General features: G+C 37.0%; 1 pseudogene; it reads left to right on the top strand.

Moving 5' to 3' along the window:
• Positions 1–2,958: 2,958 nt before the first annotated feature.
• LOC142853714 (large ribosomal subunit protein eL39-like) lies at positions 2,959–3,148 on the top strand (annotated as a pseudogene).
• Positions 3,149–12,856: the final 9,708 nt, after the last annotated feature.

Here is a 12,856-nt window from a genome sequence, read left to right as displayed (position 1 = left end):
TATATATCCACAGTTAGCCCTGAACTCCTGATCCCCATGCCTCTACTTCCCCAGTGCTGGACTTCCAGGCATAAACCACCAGCCAATTGAAATTGATTCATACATATTTCATATTTTAATATGACATAAACCATGATATAATCCTTCTCACTTTCACTGTTAAGCAGATTTATTTTTTAAGTGTTTTCTTGTATTAGTTGACTTTATTCTTTGAGTTCTAAAAAACGATTTATTTGAAGCAGGATTGAAGTCCATACATTTGTGGTCGATAATATCCTTTAAGCTCCTTTATTAAAGTAGGTTTCCCTTTTCTCCTTCTTTCCTTTCCCTGTTGTTCTGTTGCTTCTTAAAATAGAAAGTGTTTTATTTATTCTTGGAAAATGTAATACTTGTAAACAATGTACATTGATCATATGTACCCCATACTCCCCAGAGTACCCTTAGCATAGCCTCTCCTCATTTCAGATTCCTTCAGATTATTTCCTCTCTCTCTCTCTCTCTCTCTCTCTCTCTCTCTCTCTCTCTCTCTCTCTCTCCCCCCCCCGTTTGTGTGTGTGTGTGTGTGTGTGTGTGTGTGCGCGCGCATGTGTGTGTGCACTTACTTTCAGCGCTGTCATGTTACTAATCTCCACATAACCTGCCCTTTTTTTTTTGCAGAGAGAAATTTGACTAACCTATGTGTATAAGGATAACTATTCAGAATGTAGCATTATACCATGTCTATTTATCAAACAACAGTTGTAGATTTCTCTTATGAACCTATGATCTCCTGAACTATAATAGTATATTATTGTACTATAGAATCATTGTAGGATATTGTGTTTTAATAAATAAAGCTAGCCTGCAGATCAGAGGGCAAAGCAGCTATACTAGTCAGCCATAAAGGCCAGGGAATGATGATACATACCTTTCATCTCAGAGGCAGAAAGATCTTTGTGTGTTCAAGGCCTCCCTGGGCTATACAAGATTGAATCTGCCTAAAAGACAAACAGAGCTCACACAACGATGATCCCAGCACTTGGAATTACACACCTTTAATCCCAGGACTAGAGAAGTAGAGACAGGCGTGATAAGACTGGAAAGAGAGAGGAATATAAAGGGGAAGAGACAAGAACTCAGTGGACTGTGGAGTGTGGAATCTCAGGTTTGGCAATTTGAGGACAACCCCTTCAGTCTGAGCATTGGTAAAGCTAAAAGGTCTCTCTAGAGGTTGGCTGCTTTTTTTCTTTTCTTTTTATCTTTAGGTTGAACCCAATATCTTTCTCTGGGTTTTTGTTTTTCATGGTACACTGAAACATTGTTTTTGACAAGGGTTATAGTATGAGACATGAATTCCGTTGAGTACATCAGTCCCCAAATGCTATCCAAAAGCAAATGGTTAGCGTCATAATCTATATTCTATTATTGAACTAATGTGTACATATTTCCTGGCAATATTGATTTCTTGGCAGTATTGGATTTTAAGGTATTTTTATTTCATCATTTCATCAGTAAGAATACATTTGTTCTATTTTCAAACATTTACATGTGTTTATCCTATTTTATTTTATACAGCTTGTTTTCTTAGTAAATGAATCACAGTGACAGACTATCATTATTTTTCTGGAACATTTCATACTTTTCTAAAGAAACTATTGATCTGCCCGAGATTCTCTCTTGCATCACATGTATTCTGTTTATGAAGCTTACCTCTGTGACGCCTGTTCAAGTTCCTAAATTTTTCACTTCCAAATTTCCTTCAGTTTGCATTTTCTTTCTTGATTCTATTTCTACTTACAGGTCTAAAGCTGTTTTATTCATTTCCTTTCTTTGCTTGTATCTTTTATTTTTTTTAAAGACTTTCAAATGAGTTCATTAATATCCTCTTGAAAGATCTCTATCACATTTATAAATGCTATTTTAAAGTCTTTATCTTATGTTTCAGTTTTGTTGGATTTCTCAGGGTCTACTTTAGAATTGCTGCTGGGGTCTAATGGAGACATATTGTGCTGGCTGTTGGTGATTGTGTTTTACACTGTAGTCTAGGCATCTGGGTGGGTTAGGAAAGATTGTAATTCTAAATGCTGACATCTGCTCTTGTCTTTGTTAGGTGGGTATTTTGTTCCTTGGCTTCTTTTCTCTCTGGTTCTTAGGAGTGTGTGGTGGTTGTATGTTTCCTGGCAGGAAAATCTTCTGTGATCCTGTCAGATGTGACCCCTAGATTTCTGTTCTGGGTTGAATGTACTTCTCGTTATTGGGGATTGACTCTTAAGGACAGGTTACAAGCACAGGGTTCACAATGGGAGGAAGGCAGGGTGTTCTTCCAGAATCTGCTTAGTACCATATGAGCAGGGATAAAGAGTGAGTATTTTCCACAGCAGCTAGTCTGCTCCAGAGCTTTGGGTGAGATTTCGGGATTGGATTTCAAGGGCACAGAGGAAATGTGAAAAATCTACAGTTAGTCTAATTTCTTCCCTGGCCCAGAAATAGTCTGAAGGTTCTCAGGAAATGTCTACTGGAGTTGTTGTGTACAATGAAGATTCTAGCTTCTTTCTGTCTGTCTGTTTGCCTCATCTATCTGTCTATCTATCTATCTATCTATCTATCTATCTATCTATCTATCTATCTATCTATCTTCATCATCATCATCATCTGTCTGTCATCTATCTACCTATCTATCTCTTTCTACCTATCTGTTATCCTCACAAACTCATAGCCAATGTGCCAATACTCACAATGTCTTTAAATATTGATAAATGTATCATACCCAGAATATAAAATTATTACTAGTTCAGAGCTATAGTATAGCAAAAGATCTTGAAAATTTCCTGCAGAAAGCAGCCTCAGTGTTTTAGTCAGTGTTTCGATTGCTGTAATAAACACCTTGACCAAATGCAACTTGTGGAGAAAAGGGTTTATTTGGCAGAAACTTCCACATTACTCTACACTGTTTCAGAAACCAGGATTCTCCTCCGCCATCATGCTCCGTCTGCCCACCTCGGCTTCTCGCCATGTCTTCTCACAAGACTTTCAGAATCAAGCGATTCCTGGCTAAGAAACAAAAGCAAAATCTTCCTATTCCTCAGATGATTCAGATGAAAACTGGCAACAAAATCAGGTACAACTCCAAGACACTGGAGGAGAACGAAGCTGGGTCTGTAAGGAGTCAACAGTGGCAAGACAGTTTACACTGAATGTTACAAGATGAAGTTTAACATTTTCAACCTGGAGACTTGATCATGTTTAAGTTGGGAGTGGTTTCTCCAGTAATAAAACGTAGAACCTTTTGGAAAAATAAAAAAGAAACCAGGATTGGAACTCAAACAGGGTGAAATCCTGGAGCAGGAGCTGATGCATAGGACATGGAGAGGTGTTGATTACTGGCTTACTCAGCATGACTCACTCAGCTTGCTTTCTTATAGAACTCAGGACCATCATTGCAAGTCATCACAACCTATAGTAGGCTGGGCTGTCTTGTATTAGTCACTAACAAAAAAAAATTCTACTTCTCTGTGGCCAGACCTTATGAAGGTATTTTCTCAACTGAGGATCCTTCTTCGGATGACTGTAGATTGAAAGTCAGTATAATTAGCATATACACAACTTCTGTACATATGTGACAAAATTTAAATTTGTCATTTGATATATTGTTTTTAATACTACAGTGCTAAGCTTATGATTAACAACTACTAAGAAGAACTATCCTCATAACGACTCTGAGACCCACTTAAAATGGGAAGACTAGGAACTGTTCAGCTACTAACTGTCTTTGAAGGAGTATATAAATTATGTAACAATAAGCTTCAAACTCTATTAAAACTTTAAAGCCTAGAGATACCTGAGATATTCATAAAATTACTGTCCACACAGAAGAAATACCAGCTGAGTAAAATGTAAACTCCAAAATAATTCAAATTCACTACTGATCTAACTTGTAAACCTCTTGGATTTCTATACCTCTTTCATACTTTCAGTATTAAATTATTCTAAATTATACTGCTTTTTAGATGTTTCAACGACACAGTGAAGGAGACTTAAATTATTAAATAAAATCAGTTGCTTCTACTTGTATTTTTAATTATCTTCAAAAAGTGTGATTTACTTTGAAAGCAAAAAAAAAAATTAGACACCCCACCAGTGTACCCACACTTCAAAATTTGTTCTTCATCCTTTAACTGGAGAGTGTCAAACTCAGCGGAAAGTGGGTTCATCTAAAGAGAGGCAATTTTGAGTATGTGAGCTTTGTCAGTGTCTATTTCTGCTTTGCACTTATGTGGGCATGGCAAAGCAAAAAAAAAAATTATCTGTTAAGAATAACTGCCATAATAATCATTTCCGAAATCTGCTGAACTGATCCTCATATGTCTACCCAGATGGTAAAGTGGTGAAATGGAACAGAGGACACCTCAAGGCAGTTGTTGTTGCTATTCTTTGGAGGATTTCTATGTGGAATCATACCTGAGCAAAGCCTTCTGTCTGCACTATAACTCAAAAAGATGTTTTCAGTGTTACACACAAAATGTAATAGTAATTTGCTGTGGATCAGCTCTTCTGTTCAAATACAGTTATGGATTTTTACTGATGGTATAAGCCCAAGTGTATTACAGGCTTTGCTCGAGAAATACCTTACAAGCAACACCCACTTCTTTGTTCCTCAGCCTCTCGCATTATAAATCCCTATACTTTCTGTTCTACGGCACTGAAATACATAGTTTGGGCAGCAAAACAACGCATGCCAGAAAGATCAGAGGGAAAGAGGAGGTTATGTGTGAGGAAGTGTTGAAATACAAGCGGCAGGGCTGCGTCCCTGGCACCCGGCCGCCCACACGGCTAGCTCTACCCGAAATAATTACACAGAAATTGTATTCTTTTAAACACGGCTTGGCCCATTTCTATCTAGCCTCTTCTAGGCTAGCTCTTGCACCTGGACTAGCCCATTTCTAATAATCTGCTGTAGCCCACGAGCTGGCTTACCAGGAATGATCTTAACCTGCGTCTGCCTGGAGTGATAGATTCATGGTGACTCCCTGACTCAGCTTCTTTCTCCCAGCATTCTGTTCTGTTTACTCCTCCCACCTATGTTTTAACCTATGAGTGCCAAGCAGTTTCTTTATTGCTTAACCAATGAAATCAACAGATAGAAAGATGACCCTCCTCCATCAGGGAAGCTGGGAAGACTAGAGGGAGGGGAAACGATGGATGGGATGTATTGCATAATTGAAGAATCTATTTTCAATAAGAAACCAACAAAAATTTTTTAAAAAACTGTTTAGAATGTTCCAAAAAAAAAAAAAGAATCTTGTTTTTATAGTTCAAAATCCCTTCGAATTACAAGTATCTTAGAAGCAAAATAGAAAGGAAACATTCATGTTAGTAAGGATATTTAAAATAATAAGATACAGAATGTGGCATAATATCTTTCAAATTCTTATTGTGAATAATTTTATTTTCATACAGTATATTTTAGATCACTGTTTCCTATTCCTCATGTCTTCCCAGATTCTTCCCACATATCGACACAATCAATTTGTTCCTTTTCTCTCACTTTAGAAAATAAACAGGCAAATAAACAAACAATACCTCACAAAAAGTATAAGAAACACATATTCACATAGACATGCACACCCCCCCCCCAACTTCATAAAAACACAAAATCAGGTATTATAGTACTCTAGAATAAGTGCAAACAAAGAATATGATACCTATCATATTTCCAAAACTACTGAGTTTAGATTGTGTTGACCATCCAATGCTGGGCATGAACCCTGTCCCTAAGTATTTATTTATCTGTTTATTTTTTTATTCATTTTGCATTCAAATATAGTTCTCCCTCTCACCCTTACCCCTCCCCCCGACCCCGGCTTACTCCACCACAGAAAACCTTCTATCAGCTGCTCTCAAAGGGTAAGGCTCCCTCCCATGCTGGATTCAACAAAGCCGGACACAATAAGTTGAATCAGGACCTAGCCCCTCCCCCCAACCTTGAATACTAATTTTCCATTAAATGGCAAGCTGTTGTCAATTGGAGGTAGCTTCTTGATAAAAAATGCGAGATCATATCTTCACTTTGCCTTCTCAGTGCTCTGATTCCATCTGTCTTTGACTTGTGTGGTCCCTGTGCATGCTGCCATAGTCTCTGTGATACACACGTGTGTCAGCCCTATTGTGTCTGGAAAACACTGTTCCTTGGTAGCACCCATCTGCTCTGGTTCTTACAGTCTTTCTGCCCCCTCTTCTGAGGAGAGGGGTCAATGAAGATGTTTATTTAGGAATGAGTGTTCCAGTCTATAACTTCCTGTACCTTGTCCAGCTGTGGGTCTCTGTATTAGCTCCTATCCACTGCAGGAGGAAGCATCTCTGATGATAGCTGAGTGAGACATTGATCCTATTTGTCTTTTTATAACATAATCTTGACTCTTTCATTTGCATGGAATTTTTAATGTACTGGCACATTGTTAAATCTTTTCATTTTCAAGCATATACCACTAACTGCAATTTAACGACAGTTCCCATGAGAACCAGATTCAGACACTTGTAGACAATTCAGTACCCATAGCCTATTGTTGTAACTCAGTCATTATCATACAACTTCTAAAAGACACTGTGAAAATAAAATCTCAATATAAACAAACTACTAAGTTTCTTCTAAGTGCTTCTCTCTCTCTCTCTCTCTCTCTCTCTCTCTCTCTCTCTCTCTCTCTCTCTCTCTCTCTCTCTTATTACCATGACTACCACAGCTGTGTTCTTTTCTAATGCATATTTTATTATAGACTTTGGATGGAATCTTCCTTTTTCGTCTACTGTGTGTTTCCTCTTCACTGTCTTCTTATTTCTTCACTTTTAAAAGGAAAGATCAGATGAACTAACAAACCATTTTTTTCTGGGTCAAAATGTAAGAAGGAAAAATCTCTTTTTTAATAATATTGATTTGATATTGACAATAAGCTTAGTTCTTAAAAATGTGTATTTGCTTTAAAATTGGATTCAAAGTTTATTTCATGACTAAAATGTAGTGTTAATTTAGATTGGTTTTGGTGCACTAATCATAATCTTTGGGAAGCAGAGGCAGGGGGATTACAAGTCAGAACCTGCCTGGCCAATGCAGCAAGACTTTGTCAATATTTAAAAGATCATACATTATACAATTTATCTTTATTGTAACTATCCTTAATTCCACATTTAACTCTCTACACCCCTCAAAAAAATCTCCCTCCAAGTTTAAAATACTTCTTCTTTAATAAGCTATTTATTGACTTTTAACCGACTGAGAACAATTCATGCTATCCATATGTACATGGGGTTGGGATCATCTCCTGGGCATGGGAAACCTATCTGTGTCCTCTGTCCTAAGAAATGCTACTCTGCCTTTCTTTACAGCTGTAAAGTGCCAATCCTTCTTTTAGAGAGAAAACATGTAAAAGATGTTCATTTACTCAAGAAAAAAACATCTTCCTTGCACATAAACAATTCACAAATTCAGAAACCAAAACAAGAAATATATATTTATTCTCACTCCCACAATTCAATAATCAATGCTAAAGTGACTGCAAGTATTACAGTAAAAATTTAAGAAGCTAATAGGTTTGGAAACTGAAAGTTCAAGACTCGGCCTTGCTTATCTGACCTAAGTTTGTGTACCCTTGGTTGCATTGTGATATAGAAGCAATTGTTTTTATGCAAGGATTATTTTTTTTAAAAAAAAGGAAGCCAGAGAGATTCAGAGCCCAAGCTTGCCCCTGAGCACTGACCAAAACCAGAGACCAGAGAGATGTCCACTATTCTCTTCTGAGGATTAGACCCCACAAACTAATTGCTTCCTACTGCACATGACATATTAGTAACTATGGAAAAACACATAAAAGCAATAGAAATTCCTGTATGGTATTGTGGTGTGGATATGTAGTGTATCCCCAAAAGTTCAACAATTGGTGGTACTATTGACATACAATTAATAATTTGATCACGAAAAGGCAAACTTTATTAATGAATTAATTCAGCTAATAACAATTAAATTGATTTTAGTTGATGCCTAGCTGAATGAAATAGTCCCTTGAAAGGTCTGTGTTACTAAATTCTATCATCTATCATCCATCTTTCTCCTATCTATCTATCTATCTATCTATCTATCTATCTATCTATCTATCTATCTATCTATCATCTTCTTCTTCCTTTCTTCTTTCCTTCCTTTCTTTCCTTATGATGTAGAATGAGCTATCTCACTCTAACACATGTTCCTGCTGTTACTGTCTCAAGCTTCAAACTAATGGCCACAAGTTTGGCCACACATAATGACAAGTGGAACACCTGAAATCTTTCATCAAAATAATTCTTTCCTCCTTTTAATGGAATAACAGCATTATTAAGTGACTTTTAAGTAACTATTAAGTTCTGACTTTTAATTGACTATACATTTAATACATTTGAAGATGAACTAAATCCTGGTTTTATCCTCTGAAAATCAGAATACATAATAATACAGAGTTACATTACTAAAAGTTGTTTATATGAACCAATAATCTGTGTCATCCTAATCTAATTTAATAACCACTGAGAACATGGAGTTATGATATATTTCAAGTATATTAGTACTATAGAAGAATAAAAATTAATTTTAATTTAAATTTAACTAGTTACATAAGCTAGTGCTTAAACTACTGGTCATTGCACTCTTAAAAGATTAACTGATATTACCAGAGAAATTGCATTGTGATTAAGATAATAATCTATTATTCTTCATGGTATTAGCAAAGATCAAATATTTGCCAAGGCATTATGAGTTTATCTTTTTTTGTAAATTTATCGTGTTACAGAAATACATATTTTTATATGAAAAAGAAAAATTAGCAAACATGGTAAAAATTATTCAGTCTTAAATATTAATGTTTTGATCTTTCACTTTCGCTTCAAAATATAACCTAACAAAATAAGAAATTTTCAAATTAAAAATTTTGCTCTTCTAGCTCATTATTTTAAAGGAACATTAATCACCTGCTTTAAGAATATATTAAATCATTGGAGGTACAACTTGTAATAACAGTTTGAGAAGTTATACATAATTACGGAAAGAATTTATTTAAATATCTAAGGTTGATATGAACTCTGTTATAGTAAGAAATAAGAGCACTATCAACTGAGGAACTATATTCTGTCCCTCAAGTCAGCAACAATAGTTGTGCATCTGTGGGAAAATCAAATACCTGCTCTGGGTCTTGGTTTCTTGCTTTCAAAAAAACCCCAAAAAACAAATCTATACAATACATTTAGTTTTATAAGTCTCCTTTCCTGTTCTCAATTGTAAGTCCCAGAAATATATTTACAACATAGTTGTGTTGCTTTCCACAGTTGTAGTTACTAGGACTTGGATCTTTATGGAGGAATTAATAGGTACCCTGAGGCAGTTTCCTTTAACTGGGATAATTTGTCAAACAGTCTTTGAGACCTTGTTGTTGAGCATGATCAGAGACAGGCAAAGAATAGTTGGACTTGCCTTGGAATAACTTGTAAAGGAGAGGGCTTAGCTTAGAGTAGTGCTGTAAGACACTCAAAACAGCCCTATAAATGAGCTAGGCAGAAAACAGGTGAAATATTAACCATGATGAGAACTTAACAAGGTTCAAAAGGCAAATTGGAAGTCGAAGGACAACCTGTGCATTTAGATTTTTAACAATAAGAATTATGGTGCAAAACTGCAAAGACAATCTCTAAATTATTGGTTGATGGTAGAGATGAACTTCATAGGAGGTAGTTCCATTTTAACAAATGTATAATTTGGTCATGATATCACTAGTCGAAACTAGGAAAAAAACGGATGCTATTTTTGAACTGAATATATGAAAGATGAATGATCCTTTGGGATAAAAAATTGTAAATAACCATGAATGCCATAAAAATGAAATTCTAATGTTTTAAGAAGCTAGATAGAAAGAGGAATTAAGTGTTTTCCATAGTCTTTAACTGATGTTGCATCTATGTTTATAAATAAAACCTACTGAGTTCATTTAGTTTTCTCATATTGTAGCTGGAGCTTTTCTGTCCTATAGTCACTCTCAAATATCACTCAGAGGCTTAATATTAGTTACAAATGCTTGGCCAATGGCTCAGGCTTCTCACTAACTAGCTCTTACATCTATTCATTTCTATTCATCTACGTGCTGCTCTGAGGCTACTGGTTTTTAACTCCAACCCATTCACTGTGTCCTATTTATTCTGGTTGGTGAGTCCAGACTCTGCCCTTTTTCCTCCAAACATTCTTCCAGTCTGGCTCTTTGTAGTGGTATTTCAATTGTATTTTAATAAATAAAGACTGCCTGAAGATACGAGAGTAAAACAATCCCACTGGTCAGCCCTATAGACCAGGTTATGGTAACACACACTTTTAATCCCAGCGGTGTATTCCTTTAATGCTAGTCCTAAAGAGAAATATAAGATGGGGGTAGGAGAGCTCTCAGACACACAGTCTAATTCTGAGATTCCAGGAGGCAGGATTGTCGTGTCAGATTGAGGCAAAAACAGTGGCTGGGTGTTTTGCTTCCCTGATCTTCAAACTGAGCTCCAATTTCTGACCCTGAGTTTTCAATTAATCGTGCTTCATCTCTCCTGCCTAACCTTATTCTGTTCGGCTCTTGGCCAGTCAACTTGTCTATTAAGTCAACCACAATGGCATATTTACACAGAGTGTAAATGAATGTTCCACAGCATATATGTCTTTAGGAATAGAGAAGACTGTTCATTCCTCTATCAACAGCTATTATCTTCCTGTAGTTTTTCATCTAGGGATGGAGCCTTATGACAATTCTCCCATTCACTTTTGCACATATATTAGCATTCTCTAAGAAACAGAACTGATGGAATTCACACACACACACACACACACACACACATATACACAAACCATACACACACACACACACACACACACTATATGTTCTAAAAGATTGGCTTACAGGCTACGTGTGGTCACAGTAGTTCAACAGTAACTCTTTCCTGAGTGAGAGTCCATGAATTCAGTAGATTTACAGTCCAAGACACTGGTTGTCTCATCAGTTGCAATCTTGTGTTTGAGTCTGGGAAACTCCCAGGAAGCTGTGGTCTTCATTCTATGTTGGAATCCTGAAAAAGTAGGTTCTAATGCCACCTAAGGAATGCCTCAGCAACAGGATAGATAATCTTGTCAGTGAGAGTCATGACAAGTACACAAAGAATAAAATTTTCAGCAAAAGAATTAGAGACTGCCCCATTCCCACTGTTATTCCCACAAGAAGATCAAGCTACACAACTGTAGCAATATGCAGAGAACCTAGGTCAGACCTGTGTAGGCTCCCTGGGAACTGTTATAAGCCCAAATTAGTTGACTGATTTGTGTGTGTGTGTGTGTGTGTGTTTGTGTGTGTGTGTGTGTGTTGTCCTTGACCCTTCTGGCTTCTCCAATCCTTTCTCCCAATATTTTCAGAATTCCCTGAACTTTGCCTAATGCCTAATGTTTAGCTATGAATCTATATCTGCTCCCATCAGTTACTGGATGATACCTCTCTGATGACAATTGGGTTAGGTACCAATCTGGTCACAGAAGATGGTCAGTTCAAGCTATTTATCTGGTATTGCTAGGAATCGTAGCTGGTGTCATCCTTGTTGATTACTGGGCAATTCACTTGAGCCACATTTTTACCTGACCCTGAAATGCACCCCCTTTTCACTAGTCACTTTCAGATTTCTCCCCTCTGTCCCCCACCCCCAAACTGATTGTTCATCCCCACCGGCCCTCAGTCCACTCACTCTGTTCCCAAGAAGATCTGAGTATTATATGATGTTTTACTCTTTTGGCTTTTGGGGAGCCCACTACTCAGCTCCAAAATAAATTATACACAGAGGCTTATTCTTCGTTTGGAATGCAGGAATATTTGGATTGTTTCTAGCTAGTTTTTCTTATTTTAAATTATCCCAATTTTCCTTTTGCCTCTAGGCTTTTCCCTTTTCTTCTGTATATTTTAGTTTCACTCTTTCTCTGTGACGGACTTGGTGGCTGGGTGGCTGAGTGACTGACCCCTGACATCCTTCTCCCCTATTCTCTCCTTCCTCCTTCCTCTTCTTCCTTTTGCATTCTGTTTATACTCTCTGCCTGCTGGTCCCACCTATCTTTGTTCCTTCCTCTCTATTGACCACTCAGCTCTATATTAGACCTTCAGGTGTTTTAGAAAGGCACAGTACACACTGAGACAATGGGGATGTTCTTTCGGGAATTCACCAAGGCCAGCTGGCCTAGGTCTGAAAAAGCATGGGATAAACCCGGACTAGCTGAACATAGCAGACAATGAGGAATACTGAGATCTCAAGAACAATCGCAGTGGGTTTTTTGATCCTACTGCACCTACTGGCTTTGTGGGAGTCTAGGCAGTTTGGATGCTCACCTTAGGAGACCTGGATAGAGGTGGGCAGTCCTTGGGCTTCCCACAGGTCAGGGAACCCTGATTGCTCTTCGAGCAGATGAGGGAGGGGGACTTGATCGGGGGACGGGGAGGGAAATGGGAAGCGGTTGCAGGGAGGAGGCAGAAACCCTTAATAAATAAATAAATTAAAAAAAAAAGAAAGGCACAGTAACACAGTTTCACAGAGTTAGACAAATGCAACTTACACAAAAGTAACATCTTAAGATAATAGTCCCCAACATTTCCTACTTTTTTCTAAACAAACATGAAAAGTTTTAACTTTAACATAGTAAAACTATATACAATAAGGACCATTATCAAGTAAAGATTACATTCACAATGTACTTAATTCCAATTCATTTGTATCTGATAAATTTAAAGAAAATAATCTATAATCTGTCTTATATTAGTAAATCCAAAATTTTATCCCTAACTTACTTTCCATCATATCTAAG

This window comes from Microtus pennsylvanicus, chromosome 7 (assembly GCF_037038515.1).
Source record: "Microtus pennsylvanicus isolate mMicPen1 chromosome 7, mMicPen1.hap1, whole genome shotgun sequence".
NCBI lineage: Eukaryota > Metazoa > Chordata > Mammalia > Rodentia > Cricetidae > Microtus > Microtus pennsylvanicus.
Note: the sequence above shows the minus strand (reverse complement) of the source record. Positions and strands in the feature narration are given on the sequence as shown.